Raw genomic sequence first — 13,908 nt, 5'->3', positions numbered from 1 at the left:
CTTCAATACTTGTTGAGATATTTATTTTCTTTCAAACATTTTTCTTTCCGTCAAAATTCCACTATCTATATGCTGCTGAGCTGCTGCCATGTTTACAATGCATGACATGAAAATCTGCCGTAAACATTCTTAATGAAAAAACAACAAAACAAAAAGGAAAATTGAAAAACAAAAATGAAAAAAGGGGAAGGGAGGATGAGGGGGTGGATATGACAAACAGGCTGGATACTTCACACATCTATGTACATGTGGTGGTAGTCATCCATCAGTCAAAAGACAGGCTGGTGACTAACTTCTGATACGTTTTGATGACGAAGGTGTAATTTTCACCTTCTCTCAAACACATCTCCCATATTCTTTACTTTGTGAGTCACTTTCTCCATCAGTATTACTTCTCAAATTACACCTTTCAATTTTATTAAATCCAGGGGTTTGTTTTCTTTCCCACCCTTCTCTTATTTGCTTTTGTGATTTTTTTTTCAGGATTCTGAACAGATAATTTTCATCTTGACTAAGACCGGTTGGAGGTTTTCCCAGTATGATAGCACTGCTTTTAAAAAAACATCCTATGATAACTTTTTCCAACCAAAATGTATTTAATGTTTTGCATATGTGAACAATGTGTAAATAAATTGCTTTTCTTTTGTAGTTGTTGAGATGTTTCAGTCTCAACTAACTGACTGGCAGGCTGGGGTTGCCATCTCTACAGCCGCACCGCTAGAATAAATAAATATGATCCATTGCAAACACATTTTGATTTAAATAGGACAAATGTATAGCTATTTTCTGAGAGATTCTCTGCTGGCTATTTGTCATCTTGAATGCCCCCGTGTGCATACATGTATAGCATACGTCAGTGTGTTATATATCATGTACTGACTTCACTTCACTGTGAGTAGTTCCATGTGACCTCTCAGTTGCGGTTCAACAGATGACCAGCATTATCAGTGGGCCATCCAAACATCTTCAGGCTGTATTCAATGTCAAAGTCTCCACATATCTGCTTCCTACCCAGAATGAGGGACAGCTGGCTGCTGCTGCTGCTGGAGGGGATCACAATGAGCTGTCTGTCCCAGAGGGCTTCCAGTGGGTCTTCAAGAAACCATGAGGGCATTTGCCCGATCTCTCATGTGTCATTTTTAATGAACTGTAGTCATCATGCGTTATAGTGTAGCCCTGCGTGGTCCTACACATAAGATATCAACATTTGTAAAAGGGAAGGAGGGTCTTTTTCTTTCTTATTTTGCATACCCTTCAAGCTGTGGTCAGATCTTGCTGTATAATCTCCTTCGGGTTGGTCTGATGCATCATGTCATCACTGTGGCTGCACGGTGACCTTGACAGTCAGCGCTGTTGCATCCCCTCAGTCTCTGTAACAGTGGTGAGGCAAGCAAGCATCCCTCTAGGGGGCCGTTCATCTAGATAGGAGACCCATCAGTCAAGGCGGCCATTGATCGGCGCGTCAGATGGCTTGATTTCCTTGTGTAATAATCGGCTCAGTTTAGACACCCTCCCTAATGTGTAAACGGAAAGAGAGGAACAGGGCAAATGGATTGTGAAGGGCAGCTCTATACAGTGTCTGTGGTGTCAGATGCATTAATATGTAGAGTCCTCTATGATGAAGGCCCCTTTGGTATTGCATATGGAGTGATTTGATATGTGTCCTGATTAATATTACATCTATGTTTAATTTTCCTGTGCACTGGAGTGTAGTTCCTGTTAAACTGTTGAAGAGGATCATCAGATTGATCCATCCTGCATTCAGAACAGGATGAATTCATTGTCCTCGCTGTTAATTCCAAGCGCAGAATAAGACATACTCTTAGCAACCTCATGTGAGTGCTGCAAATGCCAAGCAATTGTTCAGGATCCATTTTGAGACCACAATGGATTAGTGTGCTTGGTTCCCTGTTGTGGTCAGTGTGCTACTAGGACAGTTAGAGGCAGGCCGACATGTGTTGGGCATTGATAATGACTGTTGAATCACAACGGACCCACTGGAGTGCCGGGTAAAATAAAAGCGTACAACCGTATCAGTCCCAAGCATGGCGGCAATCGCCCACAACAAAGAACACTGTCTTGCATGCCGAGCTAAGCTGATGGGTTTTATATTCAAATAATAAGGACAGGGAGGAATACCAGCAGCATGGGATCTGCAGCTACCATGTACTTGCTTATAGTGATATTATAGGCTGCAGGATTCGTAATTTCACCATGATCCTCAGTGAAAAGGAAGACTGTTTCCATAAAGCCACTGACTTAAAGATGCATTCAGCAACAGCAAGCAATTCAAGTTTAATTCCTTTAAGCCGACTGTTTGGCAACATGTAGAATGTTCCCATCAATAAGTTGTTGATTTTCAATGGACTCTCAGTATTTAATGAGGGGGAAGTGTGCAACATCTTGTTTTGTTTACCAGTCCTTTTCTATCTGCCTGGTCAATAGGTTCAATTTGATTCAGACTGTGGGTGGGAAAATAAATTGGAATTGTAATGGGGGTCATGTTGGACAAGATTCAGTTTGTTTTGGTGCTTATCGCTTTGAACAAGCTAATGTGGCCGTGCCATCGACTGAATTTCTGACACAACACAAGTATCAGAACCCTGGATTAAAGTTATTTAATTATATATCAGGAAAAAACTGCATTTGATGTTAGTGGCATGCCTCTCAGTCTGAAATCCATTAAGATGAGTTTTATTTATCTTTTCTATAAAGCCTTTAGTCTTGGACTTCACTGAGGGTCAGTAGATGACAATATGGAGAACACATTTGCTCAATTTGGCACGTTCACACAAGTCCAGTTGGTGATTTAAGTTTTTTTTATCACCACTTCTAAACAATATCACTCTGCAGATGCTGTTGCTTGAAGTGTGAAATATATGGTATGAGCTTTAATCCAAGGACTGACTAAGTGTTAGAGATACATAAAAAAAATGAATGTATAAAAGTGTGACTGAACTCAGTCTAATAATCCTGCTTCCACTGCCAACTGGTGGCGACAACATGCTTTTTCCTCACCCTGTGCTGCATTGATGTAGCGTTGCAGTACCGTGCCACATCACTGCTGGATGTGGTCACAAGTACAATAGACCACACCCAGCTCTGATGTCCAATGTGGTGTCAGTATGCTCCAACCGAAGTGCTTGTCGGATGGTGGAACGGCATCTTAAACCTCCTCTACCCACACCTTTTCTGTTTCAATTCTGCAGGGCCTGCACCTGACAATTTGTGTAACTTTCCATAACTGTCAATCAAGCTCACTTGACGCAGTGATTTGCCAGGTGTTTGCAGGGTTTAAACTTTTCTGTCAAGCCTTTCTCTTTTTTTTTTACTTTAAAGGTACAGTATGCAGGATTTTACTAAAAATTATTGTTTCAACTCATACAAAAGTAATTTCTCTGTCGTATTTCTAGAGAGACCCTGACCTGTGTGTATATTTTCTTACTTTCTTTGTCTTTTGCTGTGTGTGGGATGTTTTTTGGCACAACCCGCAGATGAGGTCAGGACTCACAAAATATAGCGACCAGGTGCCAGACCTTAAGCAGCACGCATCCAAGAGGAAGCTAAGCGTCAAGAAATCGAAAATATAGCAAGGGGACAACCAAGTGGACAAAGCTGGTGTTGGCTTTCACTTTGGCTGGCAATACTATTCACAGACAGTAACCAACAATTCCTACATAGCATACCTTTAAACACAGTTACCTCTGCAGACCCAAAAGGTACACCAGAAATGTCTTTGAAGGAACATTGTCAGAAACATTTGGAAAGAATGCCCCTCAACATTGTCCAAAAGTATGTGCTGTTATCCCCATTTGTACGAACACCATAAAGGCTCCTCTTCATGATGGTAACCTTTTTACCTCACCTCTGGGTGTGGACGGTTGGAACAGACAAAAAAACTTTTGCCTCCCTGTGTGGTCAGGTGACACATCGTATGATCCAGTTTGTTTCACGCATTCTGACAACTTTATACCTTTCAACCCATAGACCCAGTGTGCTGTGTTTTCTCCCTTTCTAAAACCCAGTGTGGAGCTACCCTTTAAGGCTGTAAAAGATAAAAGTTTCACACTTTGAATAAAGAAATAGAAATGTTCAAGAAGGCTCCACAAAGTTTATTTCACCTTCAATTAAAAGTCTGTCCAGATACTCCCAAAACTGACACTGTTGGATAAATTCCAGATCGTATCTCTCAAGAATAATCTTGAGAAAATAGCCCTGTCTCAGCCGAGCTCTGATTGTCATCCTTTGGAAAGAGCACATGTTGTTTCCTGGAACAAGCTCAACGCCCTGACCTCTCTTTCCTTTTTCTTTCTATTGTTCACTGCAATTTCCCTAGTTTAGCTCTGACAGGCTGATACAATGAATTGGAGGCTCCACAAAAGAGACTTTTACGCTACATTAGGCAAGGGTCCCACGTGCTTGTCTGACACAAAAATACAATTTATTGAGACGGAGCCGTTCATCTTGGCAGAATCTCTGCTGATATGATGGGCTCTCTGCAATAAGCCTTTTTTCCCCCTCTTCCCCGCTCTAACTGCTCTGTTGAAGATGACGTTAACGTTAACATTTATTCTTTGAGCAAGCATATGGTCTTATCAGAGACATTTAGGGTAGAGCATGACAATTCAAAGCAGGCAGTTATGCAGAATTAATGACTTCTTACAAATTACCTGTGACATTATGTTACGATAAACTTAATAAGCAAAGGAGGACTTTTTGAACACAGACTCATGCTGTACCTGCAGTCACATGCTTTCATTCTTGCAAAAATTAGGTTGTTGTTGGTGAGGAAATTCCTCTTCCTGTTCTATGCAATCTGTCGGTGTAATGTCTTTCAAGCTATGCAGAGCAGCTGATTAATCACAGTTGTAGAAGTGACCTGAACACCACTGGTGGGCTTCCAGGTCATTACGTCAATGAATCAATTCGCTGTGTGCTCACACATGAAATAAGACCTAATGAGAAGTCCCTCAACCTCAATCACAGGGCAACAAAGGAAATCACTACTGTCATTCTGATGCTGTTTTCTCCCTAATGCCGAGTGGGCTGTAGCTGGACAAATCTTCTTTTCTTCTTTTCCCACGTGATTTTTTCCTAACATGCTCATTATCTCTGCTGGAGCTATTTTCAAATCGGTTTCTGTCACAGAGTTTTGATTAATTGAGAGTGAAGCAGCCTGCTTTACAAACTTCTCATGTTCCCTCACCAGCCTCTTGTTCTGTGCAATCACCAGATCTCCATCTCACACCATGTTTCACCTACATTTCTGACTGGGTAAGTGTTGTGTGATCTGTGAGCGGCACTGAGCCCCATCTCCCCACACCCCACGCAATCTGTACACAAAATTGTAGGCCTCAGTCTTTCCGTGGAAAGTGGGATGTAATGTATATTTACTTGTTTTGATTGAAGCTGTTTGAGTGACATTTGAGGAAGTTCACTGGTGTATTTTTGTTCACCAGTGACATCTTTGATATTGATGGGCAGGTGTGTTGAGGGTAATAAGTAGCTGGAGAAAGAATGCGCTGACAGAACCCATTACCTCTGCTGGAGAATACTTCACATATCCACTCAAATCAGAAAACACGAGGGCATAAACAGGAAAATGCTCATTGGACTCAGTACAGCTGCAGGATAATGGAACATTATCAGGGCGCTATATGTCTTTCAAATGGGTCTGTGACATTGTTATGTTTATGCTATTTGCAGAGGAAAGCTGTCAATCAGCAGAGAACAAGATGGCGCTGTTTAACTTCAGGCTGTTGTTTCTAGACTGAGTGAGATCGTTATTCAAAATTGATGATCCATATGTCGTAACTAAATTAAAGACTAGTGAGCCAAGTTTGGCAGGGCTGCAGACTGAGCCTGTGGGGAGCATTGCTCGTTATGATAATTTGGCCCATGACTTTCTCTTCAAAAGTGATGGTGGACCCTGTTTACACATAGCTTTCAAAACACACAGATGGGTGACAAATTCAAGGAAAAACCCAAACAGATTAGTAGAGAAACGTCACCGATGTAGGGACATCTTCCTGGCATGGTTTGAATCCACTGCTTACCCAGGGTGCATGTAGGTGAACATGCACAGTGATCATTCAGAGGTGTTTGTGTAGCTGTAGCTTCTATACTTGTACAGATTATAAGTAAAAAGACTGTGTTTTTGCGTTTCCATTTCAAACCAAACACCAGACAGTTTTAGCTTCACAGCTGGGCACTGCAATACTTCTAAAGGTACTGACTGAAATAATTAGGGCTGCCCCTGTCTAAGAATTTTCCTAGTCGACCAGTAGTTGTCATTTAGGGCCATTGGTTGAGGAGTTGCCCGCATGTTTACGATATTAATGTAATTAGTAAATTATATATTTTGGGCGGGGCAACACAATGGTTTGAGTTCAAGGTCTGAGAAAGAATAGGTTGTATGTATATTTTATGAATGTATCAGTGACATTGTTAACACTGTGCTACATTACAGAGAAATACAAAACCGTACTAATGAACCTTCATTAATATAGGCCTATATTTTATCTACAAGTGCACGTCACACACTAAGCAAGCCGCCTGTTAATGACACTGTCAGCAAAGCAGTAATGATTGTGCTGAGTGGCTAATGGGCATGTAGCTATTTACATGTTTCAGATGATACATCATGTTTGTAGTCGACCAGTGAAGATGAGTTTACATATCACCTTGGGTTTGTCCTTCACCTTCTCAAAATGATCGCACACTTTGGATTTCCTGCCCGACATGTCATTAATGTCGACTCCCCGTCACTATTAAACAAACTCCAGGCTACAGTAGAGGCCTCGGAGCATGCGCACTCGCACCCCCTAGCTCAGTCCCCGCCCCACCCCCCTCTCTCTCCTGCTTGCTGTGCGCTTGGTGAAGAGGCAGACACATGTGCTCACAGACTCGGGCGTACCATAAGCGGAGTGGACTCTGTGTAAAAATGTCCGTGAAAAATCCTCGTGATGTGAAAAATACATGCCAAATAGTCTTTTGTGTGACACTGGTGCGCGGAGCGGAGTCCGCGCAGTCATGCTTTGCGTGCACAGGGCTTGCGGATGTCCACTTATACCGGGCAGACCTCCGCGGCGGACCTCTGCGGCGACCGAGAACCGACCCAACCCTACTGTCTGACTGCTGAGCGTGGCCACTTCCTGTGTCTGTCCCTTCACGTTAAATTATGACATGGTCTATTCATATAGGTTTTGATTTATTTTGACAAGACGCAGCCCCTTACGGAGTTTCAGGTTGTTGTTATTTTTTTTTCCTGCAACTAAGCAACCTATTAAATCTTGCTGACCAATGACCTTTCTGGTCAGCTAACGTTTGGTTGACTATTAGGGGGCAGCCCTAGAAATAACCCAGTACCAACAAGTAGCGAAATGATGCCTGCATTCAGTCCTTCTTGTGCCGGGGGTCTGATCCCAGTGCGCTCCGACTCACTGTCAGATCAGCAAACTCTCTATTGCTGAAGTCTCTGGAGCCCCTTTCCTTGGCAAATGGTCAGTTCAATGTCTGACCAGTTAGCACGAGCTAATACAGCAGCAACGGCTAACATTCAACACCACAAATTCGCACCGACACTGAATAGTGTGGAACTGTGTGGAGGTTATGTGTGCGGCCAGGTGAACTCCCACAACTGTCCCTGAGCTCACACGCTATATTACATGCCACTACATTTACATTATGGGTGTCAAATTAAGTACTCTATTGGTATCAGTATCTCTTTAAGGATTCTGTTTAGGCACTGGTATCATCATACTTAAAATGAAACACAGCCTCACAGATCCACATGTCTGGTCTTTGCAACCTATGGACAACTCTCCCTGCGCAGACCTGCAGAATCATTGTCATGTATCTTTGGAGACTTGCATTCGCAACCTTTGAGGGAGGATCACTGCAGAGTTACTCTCAGTGATCACCTCTACCCTATGATGAAACATTTCTATTGTGAAACATTCCTATCCTGTGAATTGACCCTTTTAAGATAGCAATGTCATCCACAAGGCACAAAGGTCCCTGTCCCTGAACACGCCATTATCAAAATACCAAATTATGGAATATGTTTTGGAAGAAAGGTGTTTCATCTCTCCAGTAGAGTTCAGAGACGTGGTAAATCTATGCCCAGGAGCATCGAAGCTGTTCTGGTGGCTAACAAAGGCACTTTCTGTTGTTTTTTTTACCTCTAATTTGTCAGCAATCTGCACTCCTCTCCCACTGACAGTCAGTCAGACTTTACTAGATTTCCTCTTAAAGGGCCAGTGTGTAAAATGGGTTGAAAACAGTGACATCAGTGGTCAAATTCTAGATTGCAGGGCTCACTCGCTCACCCCTCCTATCGGGTAAATGACGGTGGCCACGTGGGGACAAAAAGCCGTGCACACGAGTTTTTCAGGAGTAGGTCTATCTAGCGACGAGGTGAATGTTTATTTAGAAATCTAAGCTATGTTACAATATTGTAATGAATCCCTCACGAGCAGGAGACCAGAGGAGCGTTCGGGAAAAAGGCCAGTTTATTTGAGCACTCCAGAAACTCCGGTAACACTCCAGGGGGTAAATGCTGAATGCACAGAATGGGATTCGGTGCTACTGCTACCATCGTTGGGGAGATATATCATCAGGAAAAAAAGCGCTGCAGAGAGTGCATCACAAGGAGTGAAGTTGCGTCTTCTTTTCCTCGCAGATGACAGTTTGGGCTCATTCTCTCCTGTTGCGTGGTAAGTGTGGTCCATTCGCAAACTTTATAACTAAAAAGACTTTTCACTACTCTCTATCGACGAACTACTAACACTCTCTGCTGTTTCCTCCTCCTTCTTCCTTTCTTCCGCTGTCTTCGTTGGTTCATTTATACATGCGAAACGCGTTCTCTGGCTGGCTAGATTGTCCGCTCGGGCTGCCTTACATACATGGCGGCGCAAGATGGCGACCTCTCTAAACCAAGGCCCTTGCTATATATATATATATATATAAAAGCATAATTATAAGGCTACGAAAACCAAACGAATTTTATTTTATAGCGATTATACACTTGTATAAACATATTAATGGGTAGAAGATTCAGATTCAGATTCAGATTGACAATAAACCATGCCAAATATTACACACTGGCCCTTCAAACAATCATGGTATCACCAGTGATGAAAGAATTTAGTTTAACGTCCATGTTCTCATCCCTGAACATTAAATAATGAAACTGTTTTTCATTAGTGGTCAGCTTCAGTATCTTTGAATTAAGGCAGCTTCTAAACATCAGTGCCACAGTCTGTAGACTGACTGAGGCAGCGAGGTCAGCTAATTAATTTGTAAGATCAAAAGGCAAGTTGCCACAATTTTGAAAAACATTTGCACCCATGAACACGGCGGAGGCTTAATGTTCAAAGCACACACATCAGGTGATTGTAGACAAACTTTTCTCTCTGCATAATTGACTCCTGCTGACCTTTCCTCTTCATCGCACTCTGTCGCTGATCCTTTTCTTTAGAAGAAAGTACCCTTTCTGAAATTTGACAGTTTAGCTATAAAACGTGCCAAGCAAATCATTACCTAAACAAAACAACAGATGAGATAGACTAATGTTCAGAGTCATTAAGAAAGAAAACCTGGTATGACTGTTAATGACTACTAGCAAGAAGAACATACTAATATAATGAAAAGGATGGGGAATAATATAGTCTAGTGCATGTGAAATCTTGTTTTGTGTGGATTTACTGTTTAAAGCTATTTACTGGAACCAAAAAGGGACATTCTGTGAGGTTAGAAAACATATGGCCAAATAAACAAGCACAAATGCTAGCACTAAACACAGCTCTTCTGATGAGATCTAACCCACTATCAATCTAAACCAGAACTTAAGGCAAAAATAGGAACTCCTGAAAGGTTATTTCAGTCCCCAGATTGTTAACGTTTCAAAGGGTAATTCTAGGCCCTCTGTTTTTCTGTGTTTCAGTGAAATTCGATGAGTTCTGATGTGGTTTCTGATCAGTGGTGTTTCGAGGAGGAAACTCCCTTGGTGGTTCTTGGCCTCCTCTGAGACGTGGAATGAAGCTCTTAAAAAAATTCCAGCACCACAATTACAAGGCAGACATGGAGCAGGTCAAAGAAAGGACAGAAGTGACTGTCATATCCGAAACATGAATCATATTCTTATCGCCATTGACGCTGAAAGAGGGAGGAAAAATAAATCACAATTACAAAGTCAGCCTCACCCAGCAGGCTGTCTCTTTCGACTTTAAAAAGTCTGACATCACCAATTTATATTCAAGTTTTCAAAGTTTTCAAAGATAAGTGGCAACAAACAAGAGTCCCAGAGAGGCAAAACAATGCTGGAATTGCAGGAACATTATTTAGGAAACTGCAAAATGTGACAAGGGACACAGGCTTCAGAATCATCTGCCAAAGACTGACAAACTGCGTCAGCAAGGAGAAACACCAGTTGAAACTCTGACACAGACCGACACTTAACAGAACAGTTGCTAAACAACACAAAAATACAGCCTCAAAAATAACCACAGAGCTGAATCAAAATCTCATCTAAAGCTGCTTTGTGAGCTTCAGAAGCCTGGCACATATGGCAGAGTTGCCATTTGAAAACTAATTATATTCTTGTTTCAGAGACAAAGACATAACCTTGTCTCAGAGGCATAACGCATGGGGGCTCCTGTGCAGTGAAAAAACATTATATGCTCTAAAGATTTATTTTTACTATTTTCCCTATATGTGGACATGAAAAAGCCGAAGCATGCCAACAGCTCACAAAGTCTGTTACCAGCTGTTAAACATGGTAGATCTGCAGTGATTTAAGCAGCCAAGGGAAACATTAGATGTGATGATCACTCTGCAAGGTCATATAACCACCAAGGAATATGACGCCATTTAACTGAAGCACCCTGTGGTGCAAAAACTGTTCTCATATGGCATTCCTGTATTCCAAGAAGGTAGTGCATCAGCGCACACAGTAAAATTAATTCAAAGGTAGTTTCATAAACACTGAAATGACATCAAACGCCATATAGTGTCGCCACAATGACAAGATCTGAATTTAGCAACTTTTATTAAAAACAGATTTCTTGCTGTGGAGCTTCCATCCTGAAAGCTCCCTTACTCTTTGAGAAATCTAAGCATGAAAGACCATTCTTGATCTTGGGGATTGTAGTTTGACAAAACAAAACCATCTCAAGGTCAGCTTCTTTTTTCCAAAGAATTCAACCATTCCAGGAAAGGCGAGCTGGTGGACCTCAAGTCAAGATTTTTTTTTTTTGTCAAACTACTACTTTCAAGGTCAAGATCAAGAAACTATGGCTGACATAACAGCTCCTTAGTTTGCATGTCAACATATCCATCTGCATGACAACTGAGCAAACTCCATTTGGGCCAGATAATGCAGTTGAAAGCTCCAGAAAATATAGCAAGTGGGTCTTGAGTTTGGATTGTTTTGTTAAACATTAGATTCTGATATTCATTCTATCACAAGATCTGATAACACATCAAAGAGAAAAATAAAGTATTCATTTAGATGCAGTCACATTGTAAAGAAATCAAATGAAGCTGATAGATGCATCACAGTCCACACAATAAATGTTGTCCTTGTACATTTCTGCAAACCACGGATATGTAACATTTGTACGTTATTATGTAGTGGATATTTTCAACATTACGTCTCTTAACATTTCAAAAACACTGTGATTAATATGTGGTTATGCTGAGGCACAACATCACATGGTTATGGTTTAGAAAAGACCACATTTTTACTTAAAATACCCAGTTTTGATGGCACCATCACTGCTGGAAATGCTGCCAATGTCTTGCTAAAACACACTTGCTTTTGATGGCACAGTCACCGCTAGCAATGCCATTGATGTCTTGTTAAAAATCACCTGCTTTTGGAGGCATAATTGCTGTGGGAAATGTTGCCTGTGTCTCACTAAAAACATCGCTTTGAGTGGCACAGTCACGACTAGAAATGCCACCAATGTCTTGCTATAAAAACACCAGCTTTTGATGGCACAGAATGGTGAATAGGCTGGATTGATAATGATAATTATAAATTGGCCGTGCAAAGAGTAAATTCAACCTTAATGTGATTCATATAACATTTCTATAGTATTGATTGTGAATTTGAGCAAGTCTAGGGGCAAATCATTGACCTGCCTGCTTGTATAATGAAATGACTCCCAGGACACTGACTGCAACCAAAGTGATTTTACTGGAGTAAGGGCACATTTTGTGGCTCACAGCTGGAGCCCACAGAGCTGCTTACTAATTAATTTTCAAAGGACCAACTCTGAACTGTTTTACTTGATGGGATGGAGGCAATTGTCTCCATCTGTAGATACTGTAAATTCTCAAATTGCATTTGAGCTGTGACTTACCACAATCCAGGCCTTTATGTCAGAAAGGCTTATAAAACATGAATGACTTTCTTTCTGATATACCTGCGTATATTTAAACATATTTTAGAAAGAAGCCACCATGTTGTCTGTTCTGCTCCTGCTGTGTTGATTTGTTTTTTGCTGTTAATGCAACACTGCTGTATACTTCGATACATTAAAAGCCTTTCAGTGGTTATGAAGGATCCCTTCCCTTTCATGGAGGGCTTATATTGTGAAATTCTCATCTGTATGAAGTGTCAAGCTTCATTAACTGCAATTAATAAGAACAAAGAAACTTGAAGCAACAGAAAGTTAATAATGCTGAATTTGCCATGCAAGTAATTGTAAAGCAACAACACTGAATTAATTCCCTTTTTTATCTGAGACTTGCCTTTATTTCTTTAAACATACCACTCCACAGGTTTTTCTTTAGACTTGTCTATTATTGATTATTGAGTTTATGTTATTGAATTTACCCCCTACATTACTTGGAATGACAAAAGGTGGCTCTAATTTTACAAGACGTTTTGTATACCTTAAATTTAATTCCCCATATTCTCCCTTTCTACTTGCTCAATCAGACTTGAGCTAGAGTCTTGAAAGGGTTAAGTCTGGATTTTTCCAGTGCATTAGGCCAAATTACTTCATCTCAAATGCAGAATTAGCATATAGATTTCCAGGATGAATTGCTGGTAGTGCATCATATTCATCATCATCAAACCCGGAGAGTCGTGAATTTAGGTGTCTAATCAGCAGGAACAACAAACAAGAAATACTTATCAACAAATAGCAGAAATTGTCTCCAATCAGACAGTTAACAGACCTTCTAATATGCTTTGCATGCTCATCACATCTTGATGATCTACGCGGGGAGCTTGGAGTGCTCCCATAATATGAAGTACATGGAACTGCACTTGAATGTTGGGTCTAATTTGTGGGTGACGGCTGGGGCTGAGCACTGCAGACCTTTGGCGTGGTGGTGGTGTGTGTGTGGTGGGGGGGTGATGATAGAAGTGGAGCTGGTCTGAGTGCAAACAAAACTCTCCAGACCGAGATAGAAATGACAGAATAGGGGGCTGGACAGGTGGATGGGTGGAGGGACAGAGGGCTACATTCGCACAGTATTGATTTTTCCTTTGGGTTCTAAAGAACAGGAGCTTGTCACTGTGGCCAATGAATAGAGCCCCTTTGTATTGCTTTCTACATGCTTGCTCTGACAATGAAGATACCACAAAGCTTTTTTCTTCTACAATCTCTGGCCTTTTGTCAATAACGCAATCGCTCATCAACTTGGAAAGAAAAGAGTACAACATAATTATGTCTAGGAGCAATACCTGACCTTGACAAAACAGTTTCAGCTAGTAGCTAGAGACGGAGCATCTAAATCCAACTTTTTAAAACTGTTGAGTTGGAATCAAGTTTTTAATAGGTCCCTTAATGTGTCTTACACAACATCTGTGGATGGGAGAAACTCTCTTCATTGAGCAGTCTATCTGCTTAAGACAGAGAAATGGATAAAGAGGCTCCTGTGAAAGTGGAC

Source organism: Epinephelus fuscoguttatus, linkage group LG15 (assembly GCF_011397635.1).
Source record: "Epinephelus fuscoguttatus linkage group LG15, E.fuscoguttatus.final_Chr_v1".
Classification (NCBI taxonomy): Eukaryota; Metazoa; Chordata; class Actinopteri; order Perciformes; family Serranidae; genus Epinephelus; species Epinephelus fuscoguttatus.
The sequence above is the reverse complement of the archived record's forward strand: the minus strand, read 5'-3'. Positions refer to the sequence as shown.